Source organism: Phyllobates terribilis, unplaced genomic scaffold, assembly GCF_046119375.1.
Source record: "Phyllobates terribilis strain yellow unplaced genomic scaffold, ASM4611937v1 Scaffold_499__1_contigs__length_1316695, whole genome shotgun sequence".
Taxonomy (NCBI): domain Eukaryota; kingdom Metazoa; phylum Chordata; class Amphibia; order Anura; family Dendrobatidae; genus Phyllobates; species Phyllobates terribilis.
Window position 1 is genome coordinate 824,811 of NW_027363259.1, and position 17,916 is coordinate 842,726.

The window sequence follows — 17,916 nt, forward strand, 5'->3', positions numbered from 1 at the left end:
TAGGCTCTGAGCCTTTATATACCTGTGCACAGCAGCAGCCACCTTCAGTCTGCTGCTGGACAGCCAGCAGCAGCAGCAGCAGGAGAGGTATGTAATCAGGAGCCCTCCTGCTAAGGGTAGACAGCTGCTCGTTCCACCCCACCCCCCGCCTTAATTGGTTCTCCTCCCTTCCAACGGTGTTGAGGCGGGTGGGAACAGCAGGGGGTGAAGGTGCTGTGTTTAAAGAGGTGGAGTTATGCAGATCTAAAACGCGTGGATTGCAGCAGCAGCAAGCCGAAAAGTGCAGGCATGTAAGGGATCTAGAGGTTGACAACATGTCTTCTTAACGGGAGTCCAGGAGCTCATCTCCACAAATGGACTTTTCAGGATCCTTGGGTGGCTCCGTAGTTTGAAACCAATTCTGGTTATCGCTTCTCGGCCTTTTGGCTAAGATCAAGTGTAGTATCTGTTCTTATCAGTTTAATATCTGATACGTCCCCTATCTGGGGACCATATATTAAATGGATTTTTAGAACAGGGAGATGGAAAAAGAGCTTGCTCTGTCCACTCCACGCATTGACCTGGTATTGCAGTATCTCCAGGACCGGTGCACCCCTTCTTTAATGCAGTTTCTAAAATCAGAAAGAATTGAATTCAATGTTTTTTGTTCATTTTGCTTGTTTGTCGGATTTGGGGATGGACTCTTTGGCTTTGCTTTTCTTCTCCTCATTGGATTTTTCATGTTCAAAGTTGCAGAAGCCAGATTACAAGCTCATTTTGGTTCAACTTCAGCAACTGTGCATTGCATTGCCATGTAATGTGATGCAATGCTATCTTTCTAGCTCTCCCTTTTTACTTCCTTTTGGATAAACAGACATATTAGGCAAGCATTTTGGAGCTTTCACCTAAATAACTACAGGTGGTGAGATAAGCTGCACAATATAATTGACCTTTCAGTATATTGTTGCACACACACCATCTATTTAGCAAATGCCCTTGTTATCAACAGCAGCCTTTTAAACTCACCTGAGCTAACAGGTATGTGCGCTGGTTACTCTGCTGCGCTTAAAATTTCTTTTTTGGTTTGCTACAATGCCTTTTCTGAAACGTTGTCTCCTTCTGCTGGAACACTGACTTCTTTCATTTAATGCCTGCAGACTATAAAAGAGAACCCAACCCAAAAAGTTTGGTTGATTAGTCTGTGGCATTCTGTTAAACTGTTGCTTATGGCGGTCTCTGTGACCTTCTCAGCGACATTCAGCCAGCCAGGTATCCTGCCTGCAGTAGATGGAATGTGGCAATGGAACGCTGGCTGCGCGTGTCATAATAGGCTCTGAGCCTTTATATACCTGTGCACAGCAGCAGCCACCTTCAGTCTGCTGCTGGACAGCCAGCAGCAGCAGCAGCAGGAGAGGTATGTAATCAGGAGCCCTCCTGCTAAGGGTAGACAGCTGCTCGTTCCACCCCACCCCCCGCCTTAATTGGTTCTCCTCCCTTCCAACGGTGTTGAGGCGGGTGGGAACAGCAGGGGGTGAAGGTGCTGTGTTTAAAGAGGTGGAGTTATGCAGATCTAAAACGCGTGGATTGCAGCAGCAGCAAGCCGAAAAGTGCAGGCATGTAAGGGATCTAGAGGTTGACAACATGTCTTCTTAACGGGAGTCCAGGAGCTCATCTCCACAAATGGACTTTTTAGGATCCTTGGGTGGCTCCGTAGTTTGAAACCAATTCTGGTTATCGCTTCTCGGCCTTTTGGCTACGACCAAGTGTTGTTGCTGGAAGACTCCAAAGCCTATCGCATCCTCGGCCTTGAGGCATCGGCAGTTCTACTGTCTTAAGCCTCCTGCTGCTATAGGGGGTGTGCGTGCTGAAGAGAACCAAGAAGGCGATCGACTTATCTGAATATGGCGATGGCGACATCGGCTACTCTCCGTTCTGCTGGAGCTGGCGACTTGAAGATCAAGAACTCTTTCAAGATTGAAGTTGAAGAGCGAGCCCGTGACAAGTTCTCCCTGTCTTTCTTCGTGAGGAAGGTCCTGCTTGAGATCCTGCAGGTGAAAAGGGAGAACATTCTGGCACTTCAAGATGCTCCTGGACGCTTTGTGCTTACCCTGACCTCTGAAGTGGCATCTCAGAATTTTTACCATCAGATCAAGCTGAGACTTCAGGAGGAAGATCTTAAAGGACTGTGTTTTGTGACCCTCTGCCTGGCAGAAGAGAAGTCTGTGGGGGTTCATATGAGCAATCCGCATGTCTCTGAAAAGGATGTGGCTGCGTTTCTGCATAACTATTGCTCTGAGGTCCACTTTTCTCACAAAATCATGAACTCTGAGAGGTTGTGGACCGGAAAATACAAGTTCATCGTGAAGCTGAGAGAAGGTTTGGGAATTGGTGGACTCATTCATCCGCCTCAGAGCTTCCTGATTGGCAGAGAGAGAGGAAGACTCTTCTATCCAGGGATGCCTATCTTCTGCAGAAAATGTATGGACTTTGGGCATTCCTTTGAGAGCTGCAAGGAGGAGAACGCTCTTTGCAAGAAGTGCTATCAAAAAGGACATGTCACTCTGAACTGCCCAAATCAGATGATCTGTAATATCTGCCGTATCCCTGGGCACTCTTTTCGGGATTGTCCGTTGAGAAAAAAGACCTTCAGCTATGCAGATGCAGCTCGGGGGGGAGCCCCTCCGAAGCGGTCCAGTCCTGAAGAACAAACAGACAAATCCAAGGACCCTCCCGGGAACCCTTCTGGGGATCCGCCCAAGGACACTGCTGGGGACCCGCCTGGGGATAGCATTGTTCTCAAGGATTGGTCGGAGAGTCCAGATGGTCATGTGGTGGAGGAGAATCCAGCTGAGTCTGAAGTGGAGATGGGAGAGGAGTCTTCTAAGGAGGCTGGTGGTGAGGAGGAGGAGGAGGAGATTAACATTGACGTGGAGGTTTTGAGGAAAAGGAAAAAGGAGAAGTCGAGTTTGTTTAAGGGAGAGAGCGCCAGCAAAAGACCTGCTGGGCGTTTGAAAATAGTCCTCCCTAATTACTCACCTAAACCGATCATCTCAGTTCCTAAACCTGTAAACCCATCTGATCCGGTGAACATCGAGGAATTCTCAGACACGGACGTTTCTGCGGGTCCCTCTACCCCGGTCGGATTCATGTCAGATACGGACTCAAGCTCTGTTTAAATGATTTATGGCTACACTCAAAATTGCCTCACTAAATGTGAGGAGTTTAAAGGGCTCTGTCAAGAGAGCTGCTTTATTTTCTTACCTGATGACTTTAGATGCTGATATTTTTTTACTTCAAGAATGCGGCATTGACCATGACCCTAACTATAACAAACTAAGGGAAGATTGGGCGAACGGACCTTCCATCTGGTCCGGTGAAAATGGATCGCGTGCTACTGGTGTTGGCGTCCTGTTTAAAAACAAAGACTTTAAGGTTACCTCGTTCACTGAAGTTGAACCTGGACGTGCACTAGTTGTTAATGTGAGTTACTGTGGATCCGAGTTCAAGCTGATTAATGTTTATGCATCTCCGATTAAAGAGGAAAGATCCAGTTTATTAGATATCATCAAACTCTTTATACCTGGTCCTACACCAACTGTGGTTGGCGGTGACTTCAATTGTATCCGGTCTGATGAAAATAGGACATCAGGTACTAGAAGGAAAGACAAAACTGAGATGCAGTTAAAAAATCTAATCGACGATACTTGCCTGAATGATGTCTGGAGAGTAAAGAATACCTCTGAACCAGGATACACTTGGGAGAACAATCTTCTAAAATCAAGAATTGACTTTGTTCTGACATCACAGAGTTTTAAAGTGAATAAAGTGGATCTAACAGGTAACATCTTTTCTGACCACAAAACGTTAATTACTCACTTGGAATTGCCCAGTCTAGAGAAAGGGCGAGGTGTCTGGAAGTTGAACACTCTGCTGCTGGAAGATGAAAGTATAAAAGAGGAATTTTTGAAATTTTATAAAAAACTACAGGGGAAAAAACATTATTACAAAAGAATTCTAGAATGGTGGGAGTATGTGAAGTCTCAAATTAGACATTTTTTTCTCTTAGCTGGCAAAAGGAAGGCCAGACAGAATCAGAAATGGTTTAAAGACCTGAATACAAAACTGCAAACAGGTTACAAACTCAGAAATGCAGGGATAGATATGGAGGATGTTATTTTACAAGTCAAAGAAGACATTAAAAAAGCAATTGAACAGAAAGGCAAAGAAATAATTTTCAACGCCAAGGTAGAACATATGGAAAAAAATGAAACATGTTCCAGGTTCTTTTTCAAAAAATCTTTAGAACGCAAAGAATTAATTAAAGAACTTGATGGTGAAACAACTAAAGATGGACTGTTGGACAAAGCGCAAACTTTTTATCAAAATCTTTTTGGCGAAAAGAAAATTGACGCTGATTTTTTACCTGATGCTCTTAATTCATTGCAGAATCACCTTGAAAAGCAAGATCAAGAGTTGTTGATTGAAGATATCTGTGAAGAAGAACTGCTAAGTGCAATCAAAAGCTTTTCTAGAGGAAAAACACCGGGTACTGACGGACTACAAATTGAATTTTATCTTACTTTTTGGGAGATTTTAAAAGACGACCTGTTTGAGATTTTTAAAGCTGTCTTTTTATGTGACAAATTGCCTGAATCTTGGAGAAGTGGTGTGGTCACCCTGCTTTTTAAAAAAGGAGATAAGACTAATCTAGAGAACTGGAGACCAATCACGTTACTCAACGTAGATTATAAAATTATGGCAAAAATCATGGTGAACAGAATGAAGAAGGTGATAGAGAAGGTCGTGCATCCTGATCAGGTATGTGGTGTGCCTGGTCGTACAATTGCAGAAAACTTGAATATTATACGGGACGCAATTTGGTATCAGCAAGAGAGGAAGCAAAAGCTAGCTCTTCTGTCCCTTGATTTCCAGAAAGCGTACGACAGAGTCTCTCATAAGTACCTGTATTCTGTGTTAAAGAAAATGAAATTCCCGGATGTTTTTATTAAGCACATTGCACTTTTATATGATGGAAGTTTTAGCAGGATTTTAATTAATGGTTTTTTATCTTCAGAAGTTGTTCTAAAGTCGGGCGTCAAACAAGGATGCCCACTTTCGCCTCTGCTCTTTATCTGCGCAATCGAGCCTCTACTGGCAATGTTGAGGAAAGATAAGATGGTGAAAGGTGTACCCATACCAGGTGGAAATGGACTAAGTACTAAGTCACTGGGGTACATGGATGACATCACGATCCTGTGCGACTCAGAACAATCGCTGAGAAGAGCAGTAAGAACTACTGATTTTTTCTGTTTAGCATCTGCCTTCAAACTGAACTTGGAGAAGAGCGAATGTCTTGGATTCGGTGATTGGTCAGATGCGCAGATTCCTCAACTTAAAATAAGAAGTGATAAGATCAAAATTTTAGGTGTTGTGTTTACAAAAAAGAATGATGGAGAAGAAAGTTGGCAGTTGGTGAAGGAGAAAATGCAAAAGAAGATAAGTTTATGGAAACTCAGAAAATTATCAATGGAAGGTAAAAACTTGATCATTAAGTCTTTGTTGTTGCCGATAATGTTGTTTTTAAGTATGGTGTACCCCCCGAATGAGAACACAGTAAAGTTTCTCCAGAGACAAATTTTTCTTTTTCTGTGGGGATCAAAAATGGAGAAGGTTCGAAGAGAGACAATGTACAAGCAGCATAAATATGGTGGAAAGAATATCCCAAATATCAAAAAATTTTTGTACCTAAAGTTCTTTAGTTTTTGCTTCAAAATGACCAATCTAAGAACTCATTGGTCTTTCTACTTAAGATATGCAGCTGGAGATATCTTTAGGAAAAGAAAGTGGATAACATTGCCCCCAAATTCTCCTGTCCTAATTACACCGCCAAAACAATATGTCTTACTAGAAAAAACAATTAGACTTTATAACTTACCTGAAGTAGATGTGGAGATGCTGTCAAATTCAAGAAGACTGGCTCTAGAGACAAAGAGAAAAGAAACGATGACAGCAGTGGCAAACTTTACATACACTAAAAGTGGAAGAATTTGGAGAATGACTTATGCACCTTATCTAACAAATGAATATAAAGACTTGGCATGGGCAATAGTGCAAGAATGTGTTCCTGTTAGATTTTTTCAACACAGAAGGGGATTGTGCAATACTGCAAGATGCCCTAGAACAGGCTGTGTTAGAGAGGAAACAGTTTTACACACCTTTTGGAACTGTTTTTATGCCCAAAATGTCTGGAAAGAAGTTGGAAGTCTCTTAAAGTTTGTTACTGGTCTTAAGTTTTTAAATCACGAAGTAGTTTTATATGGAAATTTTACATGTCAATCAAAAGAAAAAGAAAGAGTCATTTGGATAATGATAAATGGAATAAAGAATGCGCTATGGAAAGTCCGAAACATATTGCTTTTTAAAAGAGATTTTATAAGTGAAAGTGAATGCATAAAATTAGCACTAAGTGAAATATATATTTATTACCTGTTAGATCTGAAGAGAATTGGGAAAAAAAGAGCCAAGAGTCTATGGAACTTTCATCTGTGGAACCTTGTAGCATGAACAGATTATAAGGCAAGAGAAATATTAGAAGAGAAATAACAACTGAAATATAAGAACAAAATGAAAAAGAAAAAAATCTGTTCTTATCAGTTTAATATCTGATACGTCCCCTATCTGGGGACCATATATTAAATGGATTTTTAGAACAGGGAGATGGAAAAAGAGCTTGCTCTGTCCACTCCACGCATTGACCTGGTATTGCAGTATCTCCAGGACCGGTGCACCCCTTCTTTAATGCAGTTTCTAAAATCAGAAAGAATTGAATTCAATGTTTTTTGTTCATTTTGCTTGTTTGTCGGATTTGGGGATGGACTCTTTGGCTTTGCTTTTCTTCTCCTCATTGGATTTTTCATGTTCAAAGTTGCAGAAGCCAGATTACAAGCTCATTTTGGTTCAACTTCAGCAACTGTGCATTGCATTGCCATGTAATGTGATGCAATGCTATCTTTCTAGCTCTCCCTTTTTACTTCCTTTTGGATAAACAGACATATTAGGCAAGCATTTTGGAGCTTTCACCTAAATAACTACAGGTGGTGAGATAAGCTGCACAATATAATTGACCTTTCAGTATATTGTTGCACACACACCATCTATTTAGCAAATGCCCTTGTTATCAACAGCAGCCTTTTAAACTCACCTGAGCTAACAGGTATGTGCGCTGGTTACTCTGCTGCACTTAAAATTTCTTTTTTGGTTTGCTACAATGCCTTTTCTGAAACGTTGTCTCCTTCTGCTGGAACACTGACTTCTTTCATTTAATGCCTGCAGACTATAAAAGAGAACCCAACCCAAAAAGTTTGGTTGATTAGTATGTGGCATTCTGTTAAACTGTTGCTTATGGCGGTCTCTGTGAGCTTCTCAGCGACATTCAGCCAGCCAGGTATCCTGCCTGCAGTAGATGGAATGTGGCAATGGAACGCTGGCTGCGCGTGTCATAATAGGCTCTGAGCCTTTATATACCTGTGCACAGCAGCAGCCACCTTCAGTCTGCTGCTGGACAGCCAGCAGCAGCAGCAGCAGGAGAGGTATGTAATCAGGAGCCCTCCTGCTAAGGGTAGACAGCTGCTCGTTCCACCCCACCCCCCGCCTTAATTGGTTCTCCTCCCTTCCAACGGTGTTGAGGCGGGTGGGAACAGCAGGGGGTGAAGGTGCTGTGTTTAAAGAGGTGGAGTTATGCAGATCTAAAACGCGTGGATTGCAGCAGCAGCAAGCCGAAAAGTGCAGGCATGTAAGGGATCTAGAGGTTGACAACATGTCTTCTTAACGGGAGTCCAGGAGCTCATCTCCACAAATGGACTTTTCAGGATCCTTGGGTGGCTCCGTAGTTTGAAACCAATTCTGGTTATCGCTTCTCGGCCTTTTGGCTAAGATCAAGTGTAGTATCTGTTCTTATCAGTTTAATATCTGATACGTCCCCTATCTGGGGACCATATATTAAATGGATTTTTAGAACAGGGAGATGGAAAAAGAGCTTGCTCTGTCCACTCCACGCATTGACCTGGTATTGCAGTATCTCCAGGACCGGTGCACCCCTTCTTTAATGCAGTTTCTAAAATCAGAAAGAATTGAATTCAATGTTTTTTGCTCATTTTGCTTGTTTGTCGGATTTGGGGATGGACTCTTTGGCTTTGCTTTTCTTCTCCTCATTGGATTTTTCATGTTCAAAGTTGCAGAAGCCAGATTACAAGCTCATTTTGGTTCAACTTCAGCAACTGTGCATTGCATTGCCATGTAATGTGATGCAATGCTATCTTTCTAGCTCTCCCTTTTTACTTCCTTTTGGATAAACAGACATATTAGGCAAGCATTTTGGAGCTTTCACCTAAATAACTACAGGTGGTGAGATAAGCTGCACAATATAATTGACCTTTCAGTATATTGTTGCACACACACCATCTATTTAGCAAATGCCCTTGTTATCAACAGCAGCCTTTTAAACTCACCTGAGCTAACAGGTATGTGCGCTGGTTACTCTGCTGCACTTAAAATTTCTTTTTTGGTTTGCTACAATGCCTTTTCTGAAACGTTGTCTCCTTCTGCTGGAACACTGACTTCTTTCATTTAATGCCTGCAGACTATAAAAGAGAACCCAACCCAAAAAGTTTGGTTGATTAGTATGTGGCATTCTGTTAAACTGTTGCTTATGGCGGTCTCTGTGAGCTTCTCAGCGACATTCAGCCAGCCAGGTATCCTGCCTGCAGTAGATGGAATGTGGCAATGGAACGCTGGCTGCGCGTGTCATAATAGGCTCTGAGCCTTTATATACCTGTGCACAGCAGCAGCCACCTTCAGTCTGCTGCTGGACAGCCAGCAGCAGCAGCAGCAGGAGAGGTATGTAATCAGGAGCCCTCCTGCTAAGGGTAGACAGCTGCTCGTTCCACCCCACCCCCCGCCTTAATTGGTTCTCCTCCCTTCCAACGGTGTTGAGGCGGGTGGGAACAGCAGGGGGTGAAGGTGCTGTGTTTAAAGAGGTGGAGTTATGCAGATCTAAAACGCGTGGATTGCAGCAGCAGCAAGCCGAAAAGTGCAGGCATGTAAGGGATCTAGAGGTTGACAACATGTCTTCTTAACGGGAGTCCAGGAGCTCATCTCCACAAATGGACTTTTCAGGATCCTTGGGTGGCTCCGTAGTTTGAAACCAATTCTGGTTATCGCTTCTCGGCCTTTTGGCTAAGATCAAGTGTAGTATCTGTTCTTATCAGTTTAATATCTGATACGTCCCCTATCTGGGGACCATATATTAAATGGATTTTTAGAACAGGGAGATGGAAAAAGAGCTTGCTCTGTCCACTCCACGCATTGACCTGGTATTGCAGTATCTCCAGGACCGGTGCACCCCTTCTTTAATGCAGTTTCTAAAATCAGAAAGAATTGAATTCAATGTTTTTTGTTCATTTTGCTTGTTTGTCGGATTTGGGGATGGACTCTTTGGCTTTGCTTTTCTTCTCCTCATTGGATTTTTCATGTTCAAAGTTGCAGAAGCCAGATTACAAGCTCATTTTGGTTCAACTTCAGCAACTGTGCATTGCATTGCCATGTAATGTGATGCAATGCTATCTTTCTAGCTCTCCCTTTTTACTTCCTTTTGGATAAACAGACATATTAGGCAAGCATTTTGGAGCTTTCACCTAAATAACTACAGGTGGTGAGATAAGCTGCACAATATAATTGACCTTTCAGTATATTGTTGCACACACACCATCTATTTAGCAAATGCCCTTGTTATCAACAGCAGCCTTTTAAACTCACCTGAGCTAACAGGTATGTGCGCTGGTTACTCTGCTGCGCTTAAAATTTCTTTTTTGGTTTGCTACAATGCCTTTTCTGAAACGTTGTCTCCTTCTGCTGGAACACTGACTTCTTTCATTTAATGCCTGCAGACTATAAAAGAGAACCCAACCCAAAAAGTTTGGTTGATTAGTCTGTGGCATTCTGTTAAACTGTTGCTTATGGCGGTCTCTGTGAGCTTCTCAGCGACATTCAGCCAGCCAGGTATCCTGCCTGCAGTAGATGGAATGTGGCAATGGAACGCTGGCTGCGCGTGTCATAATAGGCTCTGAGCCTTTATATACCTGTGCACAGCAGCAGCCACCTTCAGTCTGCTGCTGGACAGCCAGCAGCAGCAGCAGCAGGAGAGGTATGTAATCAGGAGCCCTCCTGCTAAGGGTAGACAGCTGCTCGTTCCACCCCACCCCCCGCCTTAATTGGTTCTCCTCCCTTCCAACGGTGTTGAGGCGGGTGGGAACAGCAGGGGGTGAAGGTGCTGTGTTTAAAGAGGTGGAGTTATGCAGATCTAAAACGCGTGGATTGCAGCAGCAGCAAGCCGAAAAGTGCAGGCATGTAAGGGATCTAGAGGTTGACAACATGTCTTCTTAACGGGAGTCCAGGAGCTCATCTCCACAAATGGACTTTTCAGGATCCTTGGGTGGCTCCGTAGTTTGAAACCAATTCTGGTTATCGCTTCTCGGCCTTTTGGCTAAGATCAAGTGTAGTATCTGTTCTTATCAGTTTAATATCTGATACGTCCCCTATCTGGGGACCATATATTAAATGGATTTTTAGAACAGGGAGATGGAAAAAGAGCTTGCTCTGTCCACTCCACGCATTGACCTGGTATTGCAGTATCTCCAGGACCGGTGCACCCCTTCTTTAATGCAGTTTCTAAAATCAGAAAGAATTGAATTCAATGTTTTTTGTTCATTTTGCTTGTTTGTCGGATTTGGGGATGGACTCTTTGGCTTTGCTTTTCTTCTCCTCATTGGATTTTTCATGTTCAAAGTTGCAGAAGCCAGATTACAAGCTCATTTTGGTTCAACTTCAGCAACTGTGCATTGCATTGCCATGTAATGTGATGCAATGCTATCTTTCTAGCTCTCCCTTTTTACTTCCTTTTGGATAAACAGACATATTAGGCAAGCATTTTGGAGCTTTCACCTAAATAACTACAGGTGGTGAGATAAGCTGCACAATATAATTGACCTTTCAGTATATTGTTGCACACACACCATCTATTTAGCAAATGCCCTTGTTATCAACAGCAGCCTTTTAAACTCACCTGAGCTAACAGGTATGTGCGCTGGTTACTCTGCTGCGCTTAAAATTTCTTTTTTGGTTTGCTACAATGCCTTTTCTGAAACGTTGTCTCCTTCTGCTGGAACACTGACTTCTTTCATTTAATGCCTGCAGACTATAAAAGAGAACCCAACCCAAAAAGTTTGGTTGATTAGTCTGTGGCATTCTGTTAAACTGTTGCTTATGGCGGTCTCTGTGAGCTTCTCAGCGACATTCAGCCAGCCAGGTATCCTGCCTGCAGTAGATGGAATGTGGCAATGGAACGCTGGCTGCGCGTGTCATAATAGGCTCTGAGCCTTTATATACCTGTGCACAGCAGCAGCCACCTTCAGTCTGCTGCTGGACAGCCAGCAGCAGCAGCAGCAGGAGAGGTATGTAATCAGGAGCCCTCCTGCTAAGGGTAGACAGCTGCTCGTTCCACCCCACCCCCCGCCTTAATTGGTTCTCCTCCCTTCCAACGGTGTTGAGGCGGGTGGGAACAGCAGGGGGTGAAGGTGCTGTGTTTAAAGAGGTGGAGTTATGCAGATCTAAAACGCGTGGATTGCAGCAGCAGCAAGCCGAAAAGTGCAGGCATGTAAGGGATCTAGAGGTTGACAACATGTCTTCTTAACGGGAGTCCAGGAGCTCATCTCCACAAATGGACTTTTCAGGATCCTTGGGTGGCTCCGTAGTTTGAAACCAATTCTGGTTATCGCTTCTCGGCCTTTTGGCTAAGATCAAGTGTAGTATCTGTTCTTATCAGTTTAATATCTGATACGTCCCCTATCTGGGGACCATATATTAAATGGATTTTTAGAACAGGGAGATGGAAAAAGAGCTTGCTCTGTCCACTCCACGCATTGACCTGGTATTGCAGTATCTCCAGGACCGGTGCACCCCTTCTTTAATGCAGTTTCTAAAATCAGAAAGAATTGAATTCAATGTTTTTTGTTCATTTTGCTTGTTTGTCGGATTTGGGGATGGACTCTTTGGCTTTGCTTTTCTTCTCCTCATTGGATTTTTCATGTTCAAAGTTGCAGAAGCCAGATTACAAGCTCATTTTGGTTCAACTTCAGCAACTGTGCATTGCATTGCCATGTAATGTGATGCAATGCTATCTTTCTAGCTCTCCCTTTTTACTTCCTTTTGGATAAACAGACATATTAGGCAAGCATTTTGGAGCTTTCACCTAAATAACTACAGGTGGTGAGATAAGCTGCACAATATAATTGACCTTTCAGTATATTGTTGCACACACACCATCTATTTAGCAAATGCCCTTGTTATCAACAGCAGCCTTTTAAACTCACCTGAGCTAACAGGTATGTGCGCTGGTTACTCTGCTGCGCTTAAAATTTCTTTTTTGGTTTGCTACAATGCCTTTTCTGAAACGTTGTCTCCTTCTGCTGGAACACTGACTTCTTTCATTTAATGCCTGCAGACTATAAAAGAGAACCCAACCCAAAAAGTTTGGTTGATTAGTCTGTGGCATTCTGTTAAACTGTTGCTTATGGCGGTCTCTGTGAGCTTCTCAGCGACATTCAGCCAGCCAGGTATCCTGCCTGCAGTAGATGGAATGTGGCAATGGAACGCTGGCTGCGCATGTCATAATAGGCTCTGAGCCTTTATATACCTGTGCACAGCAGCAGCCACCTTCAGTCTGCTGCTGGACAGCCAGCAGCAGCAGCAGCAGGAGAGGTATGTAATCAGGAGCCCTCCTGCTAAGGGTAGACAGCTGCTCGTTCCACCCCACCCCCCGCCTTAATTGGTTCTCCTCCCTTCCAACGGTGTTGAGGTGGGTGGGAACAGCAGGGGGTGAAGGTGCTGTGTTTAAAGAGGTGGAGTTATGCAGATCTAAAACGCGTGGATTGCAGCAGCAGCAAGCCGAAAAGTGCAGGCATGTAAGGGATCTAGAGGTTGACAACATGTCTTCTTAACGGGAGTCCAGGAGCTCATCTCCACAAATGGACTTTTCAGGATCCTTGGGTGGCTCCGTAGTTTGAAACCAATTCTGGTTATCGCTTCTCGGCCTTTTGGCTAAGATCAAGTGTAGTATCTTTTGAAAAGGCAGTTTTGTCCTTGGGCTGCCCTAGTAAATTGATGCATATTACACACTGGTTTGGTGCACTTGTTAGTACGCCAGGTGGCTCATAGAGTTATCTGATGGAAAACATGGCCCTCCAGGATCGAAGTCACTAGGCTGGGTAAGTGTGAGGGCTTTGGAGCAATGTGCCCCAGGAGTAGGCGCCCTGGTGGGAGTCCAAGCTTACTGGGACTGGGAACCCCAGAAAGACTTGGCTTCGTAGCACGCCGCACCTTTGCCAATCATACTTTCTGAGCAACCCCCCCTATTCCTGGCCTCCGGGCTAGGAAGGGGAATTTTTATAAACCCGGTCGGAGGTCCGGTCAGCTTTGGGCTGAGAAACCAACACAGGCTCCAGCTCCACTAGGGTGGCAGCCTAGATGGAAGCTGGGAGCACGAAAACGGCTCTTCTCCGGCTTCGGCTAGGGAGAGCATCGGAGATCCCTGACCCTCGCTGTGGCCTTCTGGCTCGGAGGGATGGGGATGGTTTATTGGGAACCCTCTCCTCCGGGAAGGGTCCACATGAATCCTCACCTCGTGCGCTGTTTTGGTGTGACTTCGGTCACATTTTTCAGTGCCTTGGATGCAGCTTCAATCAAAAAATCTGTTCTTATCAGTTTAATATCTGATACGTCCCCTATCTGGGGACCATATATTAAATGGATTTTTAGAACAGGGAGATGGAAAAAGAGCTTGCTCTGTCCACTCCACGCATTGACCTGGTATTGCAGTATCTCCAGGACCGGTGCACCCCTTCTTTAATGCAGTTTCTAAAATCAGAAAGAATTGAATTCAATGTTTTTTGTTCATTTTGCTTGTTTGTTGGATTTGGGGATGGACTCTTTGGCTTTGCTTTTCTTCTCCTCATTGGATTTTTCATGTTCAAAGTTGCAGAAGCCAGATTACAAGCTCATTTTGGTTCAACTTCAGCAACTGTGCATTGCATTGCCATGTAATGTGATGCAATGCTATCTTTCTAGCTCTCCCTTTTTACTTCCTTTTGGATAAACAGACATATTAGGCAAGCATTTTGGAGCTTTCACCTAAATAACTACAGGTGGTGAGATAAGCTGCACAATATAATTGACCTTTCAGTATATTGTTGCACACACACCATCTATTTAGCAAATGCCCTTGTTATCAACAGCAGCCTTTTAAACTCACCTGAGCTAACAGGTATGTGCGCTGGTTACTCTGCTGCGCTTAAAATTTCTTTTTTGGTTTGCTACAATGCCTTTTCTGAAACGTTGTCTCCTTCTGCTGGAACACTGACTTCTTTCATTTAATGCCTGCAGACTATAAAAGAGAACCCAACCCAAAAAGTTTGGTTGATTAGTCTGTGGCATTCTGTTAAACTGTTGCTTATGGCGGTCTCTGTGAGCTTCTCAGCGACATTCAGCCAGCCAGGTATCCTGCCTGCAGTAGATGGAATGTGGCAATGGAACGCTGGCTGCGCGTGTCATAATAGGCTCTGAGCCTTTATATACCTGTGCACAGCAGCAGCCACCTTCAGTCTGCTGCTGGACAGCCAGCAGCAGCAGCAGCAGGAGAGGTATGTAATCAGGAGCCCTCCTGCTAAGGGTAGACAGCTGCTCGTTCCACCCCACCCCCCGCCTTAATTGGTTCTCCTCCCTTCCAACGGTGTTGAGGCGGGTGGGAACAGCAGGGGGTGAAGGTGCTGTGTTTAAAGAGGTGGAGTTATGCAGATCTAAAACGCGTGGATTGCAGCAGCAGCAAGCCGAAAAGTGCAGGCATGTAAGGGATCTAGAGGTTGACAACATGTCTTCTTAACGGGAGTCCAGGAGCTCATCTCCACAAATGGACTTTTCAGGATCCTTGGGTGGCTCCGTAGTTTGAAACCAATTCTGGTTATCGCTTCTCGGCCTTTTGGCTAAGATCAAGTGTAGTATCTGTTCTTATCAGTTTAATATCTGATACGTCCCCTATCTGGGGACCATATATTAAATGGATTTTTAGAACAGGGAGATGGAAAAAGAGCTTGCTCTGTCCACTCCACGCATTGACCTGGTATTGCAGTATCTCCAGGACCGGTGCACCCCTTCTTTAATGCAGTTTCTAAAATCAGAAAGAATTTAATTCAATGTTTTTTGTTCATTTTGCTTGTTTGTCGGATTTGGGGATGGACTCTTTGGCTTTGCTTTTCTTCTCCTCATTGGATTTTTCATGTTCAAAGTTGCAGAAGCCAGATTACAAGCTCATTTTGGTTCAACTTCAGCAACTGTGCATTGCATTGCCATGTAATGTGATGCAATGCTATCTTTCTAGCTCTCCCTTTTTACTTCCTTTTGGATAAACAGACATATTAGGCAAGCATTTTGGAGCTTTCACCTAAATAACTACAGGTGGTGAGATAAGCTGCACAATATAATTGACCTTTCAGTATATTGTTGCACACACACCATCTATTTAGCAAATGCCCTTGTTATCAACAGCAGCCTTTTAAACTCACCTGAGCTAACAGGTATGTGCGCTGGTTACTCTGCTGCGCTTAAAATTTCTTTTTTGGTTTGCTACAATGCCTTTTCTGAAACGTTGTCTCCTTCTGCTGGAACACTGACTTCTTTCATTTAATGCCTGCAGACTATAAAAGAGAACCCAACCCAAAAAGTTTGGTTGATTAGTCTGTGGCATTCTGTTAAACTGTTGCTTATGGCGGTCTCTGTGAGCTTCTCAGCGACATTCAGCCAGCCAGGTATCCTGCCTGCAGTAGATGGAATGTGGCAATGGAACGCTGGCTGCGCGTGTCATAATAGGCTCTGAGCCTTTATATACCTGTGCACAGCAGCAGCCACCTTCAGTCTGCTGCTGGACAGCCAGCAGCAGCAGCAGCAGGAGAGGTATGTAATCAGGAGCCCTCCTGCTAAGGGTAGACAGCTGCTCGTTCCACCCCACCCCCCGCCTTAATTGGTTCTCCTCCCTTCCAACGGTGTTGAGGCGGGTGGGAACAGCAGGGGGTGAAGGTGCTGTGTTTAAAGAGGTGGAGTTATGCAGATCTAAAACGCGTGGATTGCAGCAGCAGCAAGCCGAAAAGTGCAGGCATGTAAGGGATCTAGAGGTTGACAACATGTCTTCTTAACGGGAGTCCAGGAGCTCATCTCCACAAATGGACTTTTCAGGATCCTTGGGTGGCTCCGTAGTTTGAAACCAATTCTGGTTATCGCTTCTCGGCCTTTTGGCTAAGATCAAGTGTAGTATCTGTTCTTATCAGTTTAATATCTGATACGTCCCCTATCTGGGGACCATATATTAAATGGATTTTTAGAACAGGGAGATGGAAAAAGAGCTTGCTCTGTCCACTCCACGCATTGACCTGGTATTGCAGTATCTCCAGGACCGGTGCACCCCTTCTTTAATGCAGTTTCTAAAATCAGAAAGAATTGAATTCAATGTTTTTTGTTCATTTTGCTTGTTTGTCGGATTTGGGGATGGACTCTTTGGCTTTGCTTTTCTTCTCCTCATTGGATTTTTCATGTTCAAAGTTGCAGAAGCCAGATTACAAGCTCATTTTGGTTCAACTTCAGCAACTGTGCATTGCATTGCCATGTAATGTGATGCAATGCTATCTTTCTAGCTCTCCCTTTTTACTTCCTTTTGGATAAACAGACATATTAGGCAAGCATTTTGGAGCTTTCACCTAAATAACTACAGGTGGTGAGATAAGCTGCACAATATAATTGACCTTTCAGTATATTGTTGCACACACACCATCTATTTAGCAAATGCCCTTGTTATCAACAGCAGCCTTTTAAACTCACCTGAGCTAACAGGTATGTGCGCTGGTTACTCTGCTGCGCTTAAAATTTCTTTTTTGGTTTGCTACAATGCCTTTTCTGAAACGTTGTCTCCTTCTGCTGGAACACTGACTTCTTTCATTTAATGCCTGCAGACTATAAAAGAGAACCCAACCCAAAAAGTTTGGTTGATTAGTCTGTGGCATTCTGTTAAACTGTTGCTTATGGCGGTCTCTGTGAGCTTCTCAGCGACATTCAGCCAGCCAGGTATCCTGCCTGCAGTAGATGGAATGTGGCAATGGAACGCTGGCTGCGCGTGTCATAATAGGCTCTGAGCCTTTATATACCTGTGCACAGCAGCAGCCACCTTCAGTCTGCTGCTGGACAGCCAGCAGCAGCAGCAGCAGGAGAGGTATGTAATCAGGAGCCCTCCTGCTAAGGGTAGACAGCTGCTCGTTCCACCCCACCCCCCGCCTTAATTGGTTCTCCTCCCTTCCAACGGTGTTGAGGCGGGTGGGAACAGCAGGGGGTGAAGGTGCTGTGTTTAAAGAGGTAGAGTTATGCAGATCTAAAACGCGTGGATTGCAGCAGCAGCAAGCCGAAAAGTGCAGGCATGTAAGGGATCTAGAGGTTGACAACATGTCTTCTTAACGGGAGTCCAGGAGCTCATCTCCACAAATGGACTTTTCAGGATCCTTGGGTGGCTCCGTAGTTTGAAACCAATTCTGGTTATCGCTTCTCGGCCTTTTGGCTAAGATCAAGTGTAGTATCTGTTCTTATCAGTTTAATATCTGATACGTCCCCTATCTGGGGACCATATATTAAATGGATTTTTAGAACAGGGAGATGGAAAAAGAGCTTGCTCTGTCCACTCCACGCATTGACCTGGTATTGCAGTATCTCCAGGACCGGTGCACCCCTTCTTTAATGCAGTTTCTAAAATCAGAAAGAATTGAATTCAATGTTTTTTGTTCATTTTGCTTGTTT

General features: G+C 44.1%; 10 non-coding genes and 1 pseudogene across 10 annotated transcripts; all 11 read left to right on the top strand.

The window, feature by feature from the left end:
• Positions 1 to 406: 406 nt before the first annotated feature.
• LOC141230736 (U2 spliceosomal RNA) lies at positions 407 to 597 on the top strand. The gene has a single exon (XR_012297187.1). It is a non-coding gene; the product is annotated as a U2 spliceosomal RNA (small nuclear RNA).
• Positions 598 to 6,590: 5,993 nt separating this feature from the next.
• LOC141230359 (U2 spliceosomal RNA) lies at positions 6,591 to 6,772 on the top strand. The gene has a single exon (XR_012296892.1). It is a non-coding gene; the product is annotated as a U2 spliceosomal RNA (small nuclear RNA).
• A 1,115-nt stretch (positions 6,773 to 7,887) lies between these two features.
• On the top strand, positions 7,888 to 8,078 carry LOC141230737 (U2 spliceosomal RNA). Its single transcript, XR_012297188.1, has one exon. It is a non-coding gene; the product is annotated as a U2 spliceosomal RNA (small nuclear RNA).
• A 1,115-nt stretch (positions 8,079 to 9,193) lies between these two features.
• Positions 9,194 to 9,384, top strand: LOC141230738 (U2 spliceosomal RNA). Its single transcript, XR_012297189.1, has one exon. It is a non-coding gene; the product is annotated as a U2 spliceosomal RNA (small nuclear RNA).
• A 1,115-nt stretch (positions 9,385 to 10,499) lies between these two features.
• LOC141230739 (U2 spliceosomal RNA) lies at positions 10,500 to 10,690 on the top strand. The gene has a single exon (XR_012297190.1). It is a non-coding gene; the product is annotated as a U2 spliceosomal RNA (small nuclear RNA).
• Positions 10,691 to 11,805: 1,115 nt separating this feature from the next.
• On the top strand, positions 11,806 to 11,996 carry LOC141230740 (U2 spliceosomal RNA). Its single transcript, XR_012297191.1, has one exon. It is a non-coding gene; the product is annotated as a U2 spliceosomal RNA (small nuclear RNA).
• A 1,115-nt stretch (positions 11,997 to 13,111) lies between these two features.
• LOC141230421 (U2 spliceosomal RNA) lies at positions 13,112 to 13,227 on the top strand (annotated as a pseudogene).
• A 524-nt stretch (positions 13,228 to 13,751) lies between these two features.
• LOC141230283 (U2 spliceosomal RNA) lies at positions 13,752 to 13,933 on the top strand. Its single transcript, XR_012296835.1, has one exon. It is a non-coding gene; the product is annotated as a U2 spliceosomal RNA (small nuclear RNA).
• Positions 13,934 to 15,048: 1,115 nt separating this feature from the next.
• Positions 15,049 to 15,239, top strand: LOC141230742 (U2 spliceosomal RNA). Its single transcript, XR_012297193.1, has one exon. It is a non-coding gene; the product is annotated as a U2 spliceosomal RNA (small nuclear RNA).
• A 1,115-nt stretch (positions 15,240 to 16,354) lies between these two features.
• Positions 16,355 to 16,545, top strand: LOC141230743 (U2 spliceosomal RNA). The gene has a single exon (XR_012297194.1). It is a non-coding gene; the product is annotated as a U2 spliceosomal RNA (small nuclear RNA).
• Positions 16,546 to 17,660: 1,115 nt separating this feature from the next.
• LOC141230744 (U2 spliceosomal RNA) lies at positions 17,661 to 17,851 on the top strand. Its single transcript, XR_012297195.1, has one exon. It is a non-coding gene; the product is annotated as a U2 spliceosomal RNA (small nuclear RNA).
• The last annotated feature ends 65 nt before the right edge of the window (positions 17,852 to 17,916 follow it).